The sequence below is a fragment of the Protopterus annectens genome, chromosome 3.part0, assembly GCF_019279795.1.
Source record: "Protopterus annectens isolate FY-2018-M chromosome 3.part0, PAN1.0, whole genome shotgun sequence".
In the NCBI taxonomy this organism is placed as follows: Eukaryota; Metazoa; Chordata; order Ceratodontiformes; family Protopteridae; genus Protopterus; species Protopterus annectens.
This window is the reverse complement of record NC_056731.1, coordinates 1,745,311,388-1,745,323,740: the sequence shown is the minus strand read 5'-3', so window position 1 is coordinate 1,745,323,740 and position 12,353 is coordinate 1,745,311,388.

The window sequence follows — 12,353 nt, the reverse complement described above, 5'->3', positions numbered from 1 at the left end:
CAAACCCTTTCAGATGAACTTGGTTTTGGCTCACTTATATATAACTCCCTGCTCCTCCAAGTTCCCAGATCAAGTTTGCCCCTAAGTATTAGCAAAATGATACAATATCCAACTAATCCCCGATTCTTGCATAACTACAAAGAAACCATTCAGGGAAAAAAGTGAGACAAAAGACAAGCAGAAAGAAGGCCTCCTGCTGTCCAGCCATCATAAAGGAGAGACTTGTCAAATCAAAAAGAAGGTCAAAGTTAGTAGGACGGGAAGGCTGAACCAGAGACAGACAACACGAATATCATTATGATGAGTACATAACTTTCATATCCGATGTTGACTGCTGTGTCTGTATTCAACCTGTGGAACAGAGTCCTCAGGCAGAGGAACTAAGGAAGGATATTCCACAATGCAGTAGAACCAAAAGAACTGCGACACAAAGGTATGATGGCCCAACCAAGTAGCAGCAACACACCATAGGTACCCTGAAGAAAAGCTGTAGAAGTAGCTACAGCTCTAGTTGCTTTCTAGGCTTTCATGAAAGAGACTTGCTTTTCAGGGAATATGTAAACAAGATACAATCTGAGAACCACTTGGATAAAGTTACAATACATACAGGTGAGGCCAGCCTAGAGTTTGAGAAGGAAACAACTACTTAGATTTTCGGACGGATTTGGTATTGTCAAGATAAAACCATAGTTTGTGCATTTCCAAAAATTGCAGAAGGTATTTGTCTTGGAAAAATTGGGAAAGAACACAGGAAGATGTATTAAACTATAGGGGTTATTTTCTAAATCTACCTTAGGTAGAAGAAAGATTTGTAAGAAGAGACACACTGTCCTTATGAAAAAAACAAGGTGGAGAAAAATCAAGTCCTTGCAATTCTGAAACCCCCAGGTAATCACTACTACAAACTTTTTTCTAAGCCAAAAGCTTAAGATCTGAGGAGGCTGAAGGTTCAAAGCGGGAACCAGTTAAGACCTGAAGAACAAAGGGCATATCCCAGAAAGGCACTGGATCCTACACTGGAAGACAAAGAACAAAAGCAGCCTTCAAAAAGGCTTTGGAAATCTTAAAAGAAGTAAAGGACATATCTCTGCCAATATGAAAGTTTAAAGTGGCTGCTAATTGAACCTTGATTGTAGAAAAGCTGGAGCCTGAACCAAACAGCTCAACTAGAAGATCCAAAACTGACTCTAAGGTGGCATAGAGGGGAGCAAGTCTCTGAGTCTCCACCCATAAAACAAATCTCTTCCTTTTGTACACTTTCCTAGTGGATTCGTTCTGAGAGGATGACAATATATGAACCACTGCCTTTAAAAGATTGGGATTCCTGGCCATCAAGGGAACTGGAAGAGCCATGTGGTCAACTTGAGGGACTGAAGATTGGATGAATCCAGCCTGACTGGATAAGAGACAAGACCCAGAATAGGATTCAGCACCCAAGGGGGTGTTTCAGAAGAGGTCACAAGAAGGGAAATCTTACCTGGCAATGAGGATCACCAAAGCTCTGCAGCTGACTGCTTTATGAAGAAGCTTCCTTTTGAGGGGAATTGGGGGCTAAGTGTAAAGAATCACATCAGTCACCCTGCTAGATAGGGGTCCAGGGAAGTAAATAGTGTGGGAAGAAATAGCCAGGGAATTTTTATGGTTAGGCTTGTATAGGTCCTAGGGCTGATAGCCTAGTACCAACCTATGAATGCCTGGAGACCAAGCAAACATCAAAGCATCCCTGCTGGCCTGTTCCAGAGAGGGAACAAGGTCATAATACGTGTTGCACTTGGTGTTGGATGGGGATGCAAACAGGTCACAACACAGAGTGCCCCAGTGTTGAAAAATCTGAGTTGCCACCATCGGATTTTAGGGGCCGTTTGTGGGGCAAGAGAATGCTCTTACTGAGACTGTCACCCAGAATGTTAGACTTCCCTGGGATATGTATTGCTAACAAACTATTGAGAGCAGATTGCCCACTGCCAGACCCTCATGGTCTCTTGACAAAGTGGGTTAGAGAGCATACCCCTCTGTCTGTTGAGGTGCCAAACTGCCAATATGTCTTTCTGAACCTCCACCACACCACTAGGGAGAACATCCTGAAGAGCCTGGAACAGTAGGAGGATAGCTGTCATCTCCAGAATATTGATATGAATGTGAGCCTCTGTGGAAAGCTAGGACCTTTGAACAATCCTCCCTTCAAAATGTCCCCCACCCCAAAAGGGAGGCATCTGTGGTGACTGTCGCTGAAGGAGAAGGAATTACAAAGCCTTACCTGTAGTAGTAATGGAGATTGCAAGCACCACTGAATCTGCTCATGGCACACACAACTGTATCAGGAAATCCAAAGGATGAATAAGGAGTGACCACTGTTTGGCCATTGTACATTGTGCCCACAAATACCTGGCCAGAGGAACTAGTCCTATCAACACTGATTTATGACCCAAGAGTTTTAGAAATGCATGAGCCAGAGATTTGGGAATCACAAGCACTGATGAGGCCTGTGCTTGCAGACTGAGCACTCTGGTGGATGGGAGCCTGGTGATCTGATAGACTGTGTCCAAATGACACCATATGACCTCTTAAGACTTGTACAGGCTGAAGGTTTGAGTTTGGGTAATTAATTGAGTGTAATGTCTGATTTTTCACTTAGTTGGAGCAAGGAGTCCCTGGCCAATATTGATGAAGCTTTCATGGGGGCAGTGAGGAACCAATCATCCATCTACAGAAAAACCTGAAACCCCTGAAGCCAGAACCAGACTGTAACCACCACCATGTACCAGGCAAACATCTGGGCGGTTGTGTTGAGACCAAATGGCAGGGCCAAGAACTGAAAATGATTCTCCCAGCCAGAAGTGATGTAACCTCAGAGAACACCGGTCTACCTTTATGTGATGGTAGGTGTCCTTTGAGATCTGTTGAGCACTTCTAATCATCCTTTCTCAGAAGAGGCAATATGGACTGCACTGTGACCATCTGGAACTTGGTCTTTTTGACAAACTGGTTCAGCTTGATCAGGTCTAAGATAGGTTTGAGGTCCTTTGTCTTTTTTGGTACTAAACAGAAACTGGAATAGACCCTGTATCCTCTCTAGTCTGGTGGGACATCTGGATGGCTCAGTTTGCCAGCAGCTTGCAGATCTCTGCTGCTGCAGGAAATTGTTGATGGGGTGGAACATCTGGGATCTGTTCTGGGAGACCTTTGGAAATTTCTATAAACAGGATAACATACTTTCTGGGTATGACTGTCAACACCCAGGTATCTGAGATGATGGCCTGTCAAGCTTTATAGTGGAGAGCTAAATGATGCCCAGAGATGCAGTTGGGCAACCTTTCAGGATCACTGAAAGCACCTGCTAAAAAAGCCCAGCAGAAGATCTAATTCTGCAGATCACCTCTGGGGTGGCATCCATTATAATCCCCCCCTCCCCAGACGAACCCTCTGGGGGAAGAGTCCTTGGAAGAAAAATGTGACTCCTAAAAAGAGACACTTACCACCTTTCTGATTCCTAGAGAAAGATCACTTGGGGGTAGAAAGGTGGACTCCAACAATAGACAGTGTTTTCCCATCTTGTTCGCTTCTCATCAACTTGTCCTTAACCTTGGGTCCAAACAAGGAAGACATTTCAAAAGGGGCATTAACAAAGGACACTTTGAAGCAGTCTGCGAAGTTGCTCAACTGCATCCAGGCATTGCAGCTTTTTTCAGTTCTGAAGCCTGCCACTCTGGATGCTGCACCACCCACGTTCAAAATGAGTGTCATTGACACATTGGTGATGGAAGTCAGTGTGGACAAAGGAATCTCCAGCTTCTGCAGAATATCCAGAAACTGTCTTTTTTTTTTTTTTTTTGTTAAACACCTTTATTGAATTATCACTTGTGACATAAGCAAATTTACATTTATATAAAAGTAATCAAACTGTATTAAGTTCACATTTGCATACATAATACACAACATTACATAAATTGTTCAATTCCTGACCTCTTTTTTTTTTTTTTTAAACAAGAAACATCTTTATTAAACCATCATTTACGAAATAGGCTGCTGTGTTTTGAGGGTATTTGACACCGGAAATGAAATCTCTTTGAAGCCTTGCCATATATGTTAAGAGCCCTCAAAGAAAATATAGATGAGACATAGGCTCACCTCCCTAACCAATCGAGCACCAAAGACTCCCTGTTTGGGGGGGTAGATCAAGGAATTCTTTTCAGAAATCTCTGTTTTGGTGGCTGTTGCCACCACAGTAGCATAGGCAGCTGGACCGTTGCTCCAGTGAGGCCTATTCTTGGGGGGGGGGTGCAAGAACTTTGGTTTCCAAGATATTGGATCTACTGTGTCAGGCTCCTTCCATGCCATGCCGGGCATCCGGAGGGTGCACCACCCAGGGGCATAGATGGGTCTACACCAAAGGCTGCCAGGAAGATTGCCCTCTTCAGAGAGGGGGCTTCTGTGATCCAGCCCCTGCACTGGTGAAGCAGCTCCAATAAATTGTCAAGAGGCATCATCACTCAGGGACTTGAGGGAACCCTCTCATTCCTCAAGATCAGCATCCTTGGTGAGGAATTCTTCCAGAGAATCCAAGTGCTTTCTCTTGCACTTCCTCTTCCCTGAAGTCTCCTGCTCTGACAACATAGAAATAGAAGGGGAAGAGTGGGGTTACCCTCCCGAGGGGGCAGACTGGAGGTCCGTTGATGCAGGCTGTCCAGGAGCAGCCTGATGATTGGTCAGAAGCACAGATGTAAAGTGGGTGGGGGTGGTAGCTGGTGATAGCTGACCAAAAACATCCTCTACACAACATCAAAGGCTGAGACCAAAGCAGGCTCCCAAGTCTGAGGATCCTGACTCCTGAAGGCCCTGCATCCCAACCCGATGTTGAGACTGGAGCCAAGCTATCTAAGGTCTAGGCCTCTGTGGGGAGACTGGTACCGTATAACCTGACCCCGAAACTGCAGCCCCAAAATCATGACTCCAAGGAGCTGTTCAGGTTGATGCTACCAAAGAACATGATAGGTCTGAAGCACGCCAGGCTGCTGGATCTGACACAGAAGGTGGAAACTTCACTAGCCCCAAAGACCTTGGATCCAAGGGGGGCTGAGGGAGGGTACCTGAAAGACTGAGTAGAGGATCCTGAAGTCTGTGCTGGACCCGAGAGGATAAGGCCCAATTGCATCTGTGCCTGCAGAAAATACCCCATCAGCTGCTCAAGCTCTGCTTGATACTGCTCATCTACCTAGATGATTGGACAGAAGAAGCTACCAAGGATGGCTTCTAGGGTTGGTGTGAAGACGACCACCATATGTTGGATCTGAGCCAGAGAGGCTTAGAACTGAGGTGGGGAAGGGGAGGACTCCAGTGAATGAGGAGGGGTAGCCAGGGAATAGGGGGGAAGCTAGCCTACCTGAAGGTGCCCCACTAACCAGAAATGGATTGGGAATTTTTGGCACTAATGAGGCCTTTTTTTAAGTTTTTGGTGCTGAAGATGATTGGCTCTGAGATGTTGGAGCTGAAGCCAGTACCAAGGAACCTGCGGAGGCTAAAAGCCAAGGGATCTTCAGAACCCATGGGAGCCATCTTTGGAGGTAGAAGCAGAAGATGACCTGTTGCGCTTCCATTGGGAATGCCTGGAGTCTTGCACCTGTGGCTTCTCAGATCAGTCTTTGGATCAGTGAAGAAGCCATAGGACTGGCTGAAGAACTAGAAGGCAAAAGGCCCTTGAGAATGAGATTACCCTTGTGATCGTTCAATGCCAGAGAGCCAAAGCTCTCAAAAATAGAGCACCTGGACTCTACGTGCTCTGGGCCCAAGCAATATACACATTTAAAGTGAGCATCCTGAGAGGGCAGTTTGTGCCCACAAGAGATGCACTTCTTAAACCCATTGTCCATGTCCCCAAAAAGCAAACGCACTCACACTAACAAATGAACTTTAACACAGGGAAAAAAGGGGTAGAGACCAGGGATCAACCTGCCTGACTTTAGAGAAGAAAAACTAACACACACTGTCTACCTATCAAAATGACACAGAAGTAGCACTAATAAAAAGGAGGTAAGAGAAATATCACCACCCCTAGCAGTAAATTCAGTTACCCCCCCAAAAAAAACATGGAGCCAAGGATCAAGCTACAGACCATGAATGGCAGCAAACTAGATCTGGGAAGTTGATGGAAGAGCAGGGTGTTATGGGTAAGGGATGCAGAGCCAAGTCAAGCTGAAAGCCTTTAAAATTATCCAATGTCAGATATGAAATCCCACACGTTAATACAGATGGAGCAGATAGATTGGATCTAAAGTTTTTTTGCAAACCTGAGCAGCTTTTTGTTTTTTTTCATCCCAGAACTATTGGTTTGGCTGTTTCTATGCAAACCATCTCCCTCTGGATTTCTGAGGCCATTTCCTTTTGTTATACTTTTTATGGCAAATGTCTTTCCTTGTCTATAACAGCACATTCTGCTAGGGTAGTTGCCTCCTGTAATGTCTTTTTCAAGGGTCTGGATACCAATTCTATCCTTGAGGCTGCTATTTGGTCCTTTGTTCATACTTTCATTAAACATGTTTTAGGGCCAGGGCTAGCTTGTATTGGTTTGTGGACAGTTCTCTGTCTTCCTCCTCCCAGGCACCGGTAATATAGGAGGACATAGTACAGTTGTGTAAAATTTTACCATAGTAGTAGATGTCCTTCTCTTCACTCAGTATTTGGTCCCTTCCACCTTCCCTCTTTGTCCTGCATTTTGATTGCCCCCCTGGCTGAGGGGCCCTTCCCCTTCTTCCTTCTGGATGCACATGTTCCTGAGGGTATTCTGTTCCTCGTGGGACTTTTTCAGTTCAAAATATGTGCGTCTGTACATCACCTTTATGCCCTACATTGTGCATGGGGAGCATGTGTGTGACATATGGTGCCTATAACAGCTGAAGGCTTTGGTATACTGGCCATGTGTTGGCTATCCTTGGCAGGAGATCTGCTAGGTAAAGAATACTGCAGTAGTAAACAGAAGGATGTCTACTGTTAATAGTAAAATTTTTACACAGCTGTACTTTCCTCTTGCAAGACTCCATATGAAAATAATCCAGTGGTACATGGAATCCATCTGATCCCAACATTCTCATCCTCTGGACACTCAGATTCCTCTCTTTCCTTATTTAAAGAAAGAAATCCAATTGTGGATATCACAGGTAAACCTCAACTCAACCCTGCCTTTCAAATTGCAAACACAACAGGAGTTGTACATAAATGTTTCAGACATTGCATAAGGAGCATGTGAGGGCTTCTGAAAGTTCAGGGCTGGTGGCCACCAAATTTAAGGTTGGAGCACATCAACTTGAAGATGTGGGCACTTATTTAGTCCTTGCAGATCATCTCCCATTCTTGGGCCCCAGGACCACTCAGAATTTTCAGTCAACACTACAGTCATGGTACATAAGATCTGGCCACCCTCTGCTTGTTTATCAGCTGTGCAGACTACCTCTTGTGGCATGGGAACAGGTCATAAAAGCATACCTTCCAGGCTGTTTGCATTCCTTTTTTGGACAATGTCCTGGCAGCTTTTATAAGCAGATCAAGGGAAGGAATCAGAGATCTTACTAGTGACACCTCTTTGGCTGAGGCAGCATTGGTTCTCCATTCTCTATCAGTGGCTTCACCACAAGTTACCTCACATAGTGCACATGATCACACAACACAAGGATTCACTTCTCCACCCAAACCTGTCATCTGTCGCCTGACACTTTGGGTGATAGAATTCTCATTTCTTTCCAACACCATTTTTCTGAAGACATGCTACAGGTTCTTCAGGAGGTAAGAAAACCTGTTACCTGGTAGTCTTATATATCAAAATGGAAAATCTTTTCTGCCTGGTGTCATTTTCATAAACAGGACCCTGAATAAATGGATGCCCCTGTTGTCCTGTCTTTTGTGTGAGCTTTTAAAAGCTGGCTTGGTATACTCCTCAGTCAAGCCACACCTCTCAGCCATTTCTGTCCGTTTTCCTCCTGACCTCCCTCTTTTGTCTAGGCTAGAGGCAAAATAGTTTGTGAAAGGTGTACTCCACCTAAAACCAGCCTGGGAAGCTATTGCACCTTCTTGGCACCTCAACTTTGTTATTGAAAAACTCACTCTTCCCTCTTTTAAACTAACATTCTCTGTTTCTCTCAAATCCTGTACTTGGAAAACCATAAATCAAGTAACCCTTACCTTATCTAGTAGAGTCTGAGAGCTCCAGTCCCTGATGGCATCCCCCTCCTTATTTTCCAGAAGGTTAGTGTGTCTTTCAGGATCAATCCCTCCTTTATGCCTAAAATGGTAAATGAACTATCCCTTTGTCAGGCCATTAATCTCCCCCTTTCTTTTCTAATCCACAAAATAAGTGAGAGTGAATCTTGTGCTCACTCGATGTGCACAGACAGTTCAGATTTTACTTGGGCAAAACAGTCAGTTTGCAAGACTGATTAGCTGTTTGTTTCCTTCCAATAAATCAAGATGCATAGCCCTGTTTTAAAACAAACTTGCTAGCTGGATTTCTGAATCCATCTCCATTTGTTACACTCATCATGGCAAATTTTTACCTTCACCAATGAAACAAAATTCTACCAGAGCAGTGACCTTATCTTGAGCCTTTTGGAAGGGGGTAGACTTGAGAGTTATCCTAGAAGCATCTGCTTTTTTATCGGTGCATACTTTTACTAGACACTACATGGTAGATGCTTTTTCTAAATCCAGAGCTGCCTTCACCAAATCACTCCTATCTGGACTGCTTGGCAGTTCTCTGCCTCATCCAGTCTATTTACACCATTTTAAGCTATGGTAACATTGCAACAGTGATCAAAGGAAGGACATAGTATAGTTTACCATGACAGTAAATGTCCTACTGATCAGTGTTGCTGTATTCCTTCGCACCCTGCCATCCCCTTTCTATCCTTACCTCTTTTCATGGACAAGGTCCAAACATTTTCTGCCTTCTCTCCTTGTAACTGACTAATTTCTCTGTTATTTTCAGATGTTTACAGCTTTCCTGACTTGGAGATACTCCACACATCTGTTTATGTACATTCACACCCATGGGCTTTGTTCACATGTCGGATGTATGGCTGTATGCAAGGTGTTGGCTTTGGTACCCCAGTCAGATGGTCAGGTTATCTGGTGAGATAACGCAACATTCTGGAATACTGCAGCAGTGATCAGTAGAACCTCTGTTGTTATGGTAAGTTCTTAACACTGCTGCACTTCTCTCCCCTCACTGGAACATAAATTAGAATATGTGCTAGCACTGCTGTCTCTGCACGAGATGATGCAAACTTTGTGCTAGGTCTTCAGCTTTATGTTTTGTAGAGGAGGGTGATTTTGGAGTGTGACCATCACAGGGACCAGCAGAAGTATATTTTCCTAAAACCCAGGCTGGGGATTTGAAGGATAACAAAACTAGGCATCAGCCAGCTTCCCCTTGAGAATCCATCACTGAGGTAGTTTCACATTCCATCTGCTTTCCCTGAATTATAGCAAGAGACTATGCTCATGTTTATCATTTTTCCTTTGAACCGTAGAAGGATCCCCTGCCCAACTACCTTGGTTGTTGCATGTGATGACATTGACCTCCCTTTGTTGGAGCTTTCAGAATTATAAGTAAGTCATTGTTGGTCGATGAAAGCTTGTAAATCTCTGGCTTTATTTCACTCTGTGTGTGTCAAAGAAGGGTAACATGTTAAAGGAGACTTCAATGAGATCTCTGCCAGGTGTGTCTGGGGAGACTGCCCACTGTAAAGATGAGGTTACTGGTTTATATGTAGGAATCTGTTCTTGTGTGTCTGGAACCACACCTGTTTACTTGTGCAAGGTTTTGTTTGGGCATTTCACACCTTGATCTAGGTTTCAGTTTGCATTGCCTCAGGAGCTGGGGTTCTAATCCCACCTTCTTATTCACTCAGTTAATGCAAGCTTGGCACTTTGGGATTAGAGAAGTTAATTTATTCTCCCTGTCACAGAAGGGGATGCAGGGGATATTGATTTGGTTTCTAAAACTGTTTTGATGCCCATTAGGCACTGTTTCTTTCTGAGGACATGCAGATGGCATTAAAGGAGGCCAAAAAACCTCTCTTGTTTTCCCATTCTTTGGAAGAAGGCTAGGCTTTTGAAGTTGCTACATACATAGGTTCATAGATAGGTACTAGGCTATCAGCCCAAGGGCCTACGTAAGCCTAGCCAGCAAGGTTCCATAGCTTATGCCACCCAAGAAAGTTATTTTCCTGTGCCACTCTCCAGCAGAGACACAGAAGAGATCCCTGGGGGTGTATTTCCTATTTCCCATCCACTCATCAAGTTTTTCTTGAAGGGTGCTAATGAAGAACTTTGCTTGACATAGATGGGTAACTTGTTCCAGAGTATAGGAAGTCTCTGGGACAGGAATCTATCCCTCCAGCGTGTCCTGTTTATTGTGGTGACAAGGTTTAGGTCCCTAGAGCGTGTAGCTCAGAGGGATTGGGATTTCTTTAGGTGTAGCATGTCCAACAGTTCTGGGTTTGACATAGCTTTATATGTTAGGCAGAGATCACCTCAGAGTAGATGATATGCTACGGAGTAAAGCTGGAATTATTTGAGGTGGTCAGTGTAGGGCATTTGTTTGAGGCCAGTAATCCTCTTTGTGAGGTACTTCTGTGGCCTTTCCAGCTCCTGCAGATGTCTTGTGAGGTACATTCCAAAAGGGGCATTGTACTCTATAATGGGTCTAATGAGTGACGAGTAGAGGGGAACAATGACCTCTTTTTTTCCTGGATGAGAACCCTTTTATGATGAGGTGTGCCACGTAGAAGGACTTCCTGACTACTGTGGCGATGTGACTATCAAAGGAGAGACTAATGTCCACCTGGGTCTCAAGGTCTCTTATCATGCATTCAGTGTTAAGTAGATTGCTGCCTATGTGGTAGTTCATGGGTACAGAGTTTTTACCAAAGGGGATGACACTGCATGCTTTGGCATTGAGCTTGAGGCCATGGCTCTGACACCAGGCAGCTGTCACAGTGAGACCCTTCTCTAGGATGTCCACATCATTTGGGGACTTGACTATGGCTCCTAGTTTGCAGTCATCTGTGAACTTCGTTAGCCAGAGGGCCTTCTGTGTTAGCCTGTACTTCAGAGAAGTAGATACCAAACAGGAGAGGACCCAGGACGGGACCCTGTGGTACTCCACTTGTCACTGCTTTGAGGTCAGATTTGGAGTCTGCAACTTTTACAGTGTGGGTTCTGTCAGTGAGCCAGTTTGCAACCCATCTTGTGACGTAGGGATTTATACTTAGTTTAGTGAGTTTAGCTATAATTCCGGAATGGGGGATGGTGTCGAAAGCCTTGGCGAGGTCAAAATAGGCTGTGTGAACCACCTTACCCTCATCCACGGCTTTGGTGACTGTCTCAAAGAAGTCAATCAGGTTCAGGAGGCATGATCTGCCTTTTACAAACCCGAACTGGGTGGGATCTAGAGTTTGGAGGTTACCAATGTCTTTGTTTATGAGTTCCATGATGATACGTTCCATGGCTTTGCAGACCAGGCTAATAGGTCAATAGTTCCCGGGATCAGTGGTCCCTCTTTTTGAAGTGGGATAACTGTTGCTGTGCGCCATTCAGTGGGCACAAAACCTGATTCCAGGCTATTATTGAACATGGTGCTTAAGTGAACTTAAAAGAATTGCTGAACCTATATGTGGAGAAGGATTTAAGAACTTGGTTAAACTATATATATCCTGTCCTAAAGGATGACATTTGGCTTTATAATCTTTGTTCAGCTCACTCAGTTTCCAAGGAAAATGCATTCTAGATTCATATTAGTGAGTTTTTGACTTTACATCCAGAGCATGTTCTTGTGTGACATCAGTCAAGCATAGAGAGTAGAGACCATGGTACTGTTCAGTCCTGATGCTTGCAAAGGAGTCTGAAGTTTTGGCTACTGTTGGTTTGGGCCTACTTAAATATGCTGATAGCAATGACAATGTGCTGTTGTGGACCAGGCTTTGGAAATTAGTTCCTTGATGTCATAATGAAGGAGTATGCAGTAAATGTGTGGTTTTCTTAGTAAGTTATCATTTATTATGCTATGATTTTGGCTACATTATTTTTCTTTTTTGCTTGCCGAGAGTGAGTCTAACCTTTAAATATAGCTAGTGTAGACGGACCTTGGATGCTGACATGATCCTTGTGAGCCAGATGGCTTGTTGGTTTTTGATAGTGTGCTCAAGGAAGCAAGTTTAGGAATGTCTGTACAATGTCATAAGGATAGGCTTTGAAATTGTGGGTACTATTGCAGACTTCCAAGAAGTCATTCAAGGAAATTCAAAAGGGTATAGTGGTTTATGTTCATGGATTATCTTTGATTCCCCTCCCCACAAACATGGCTT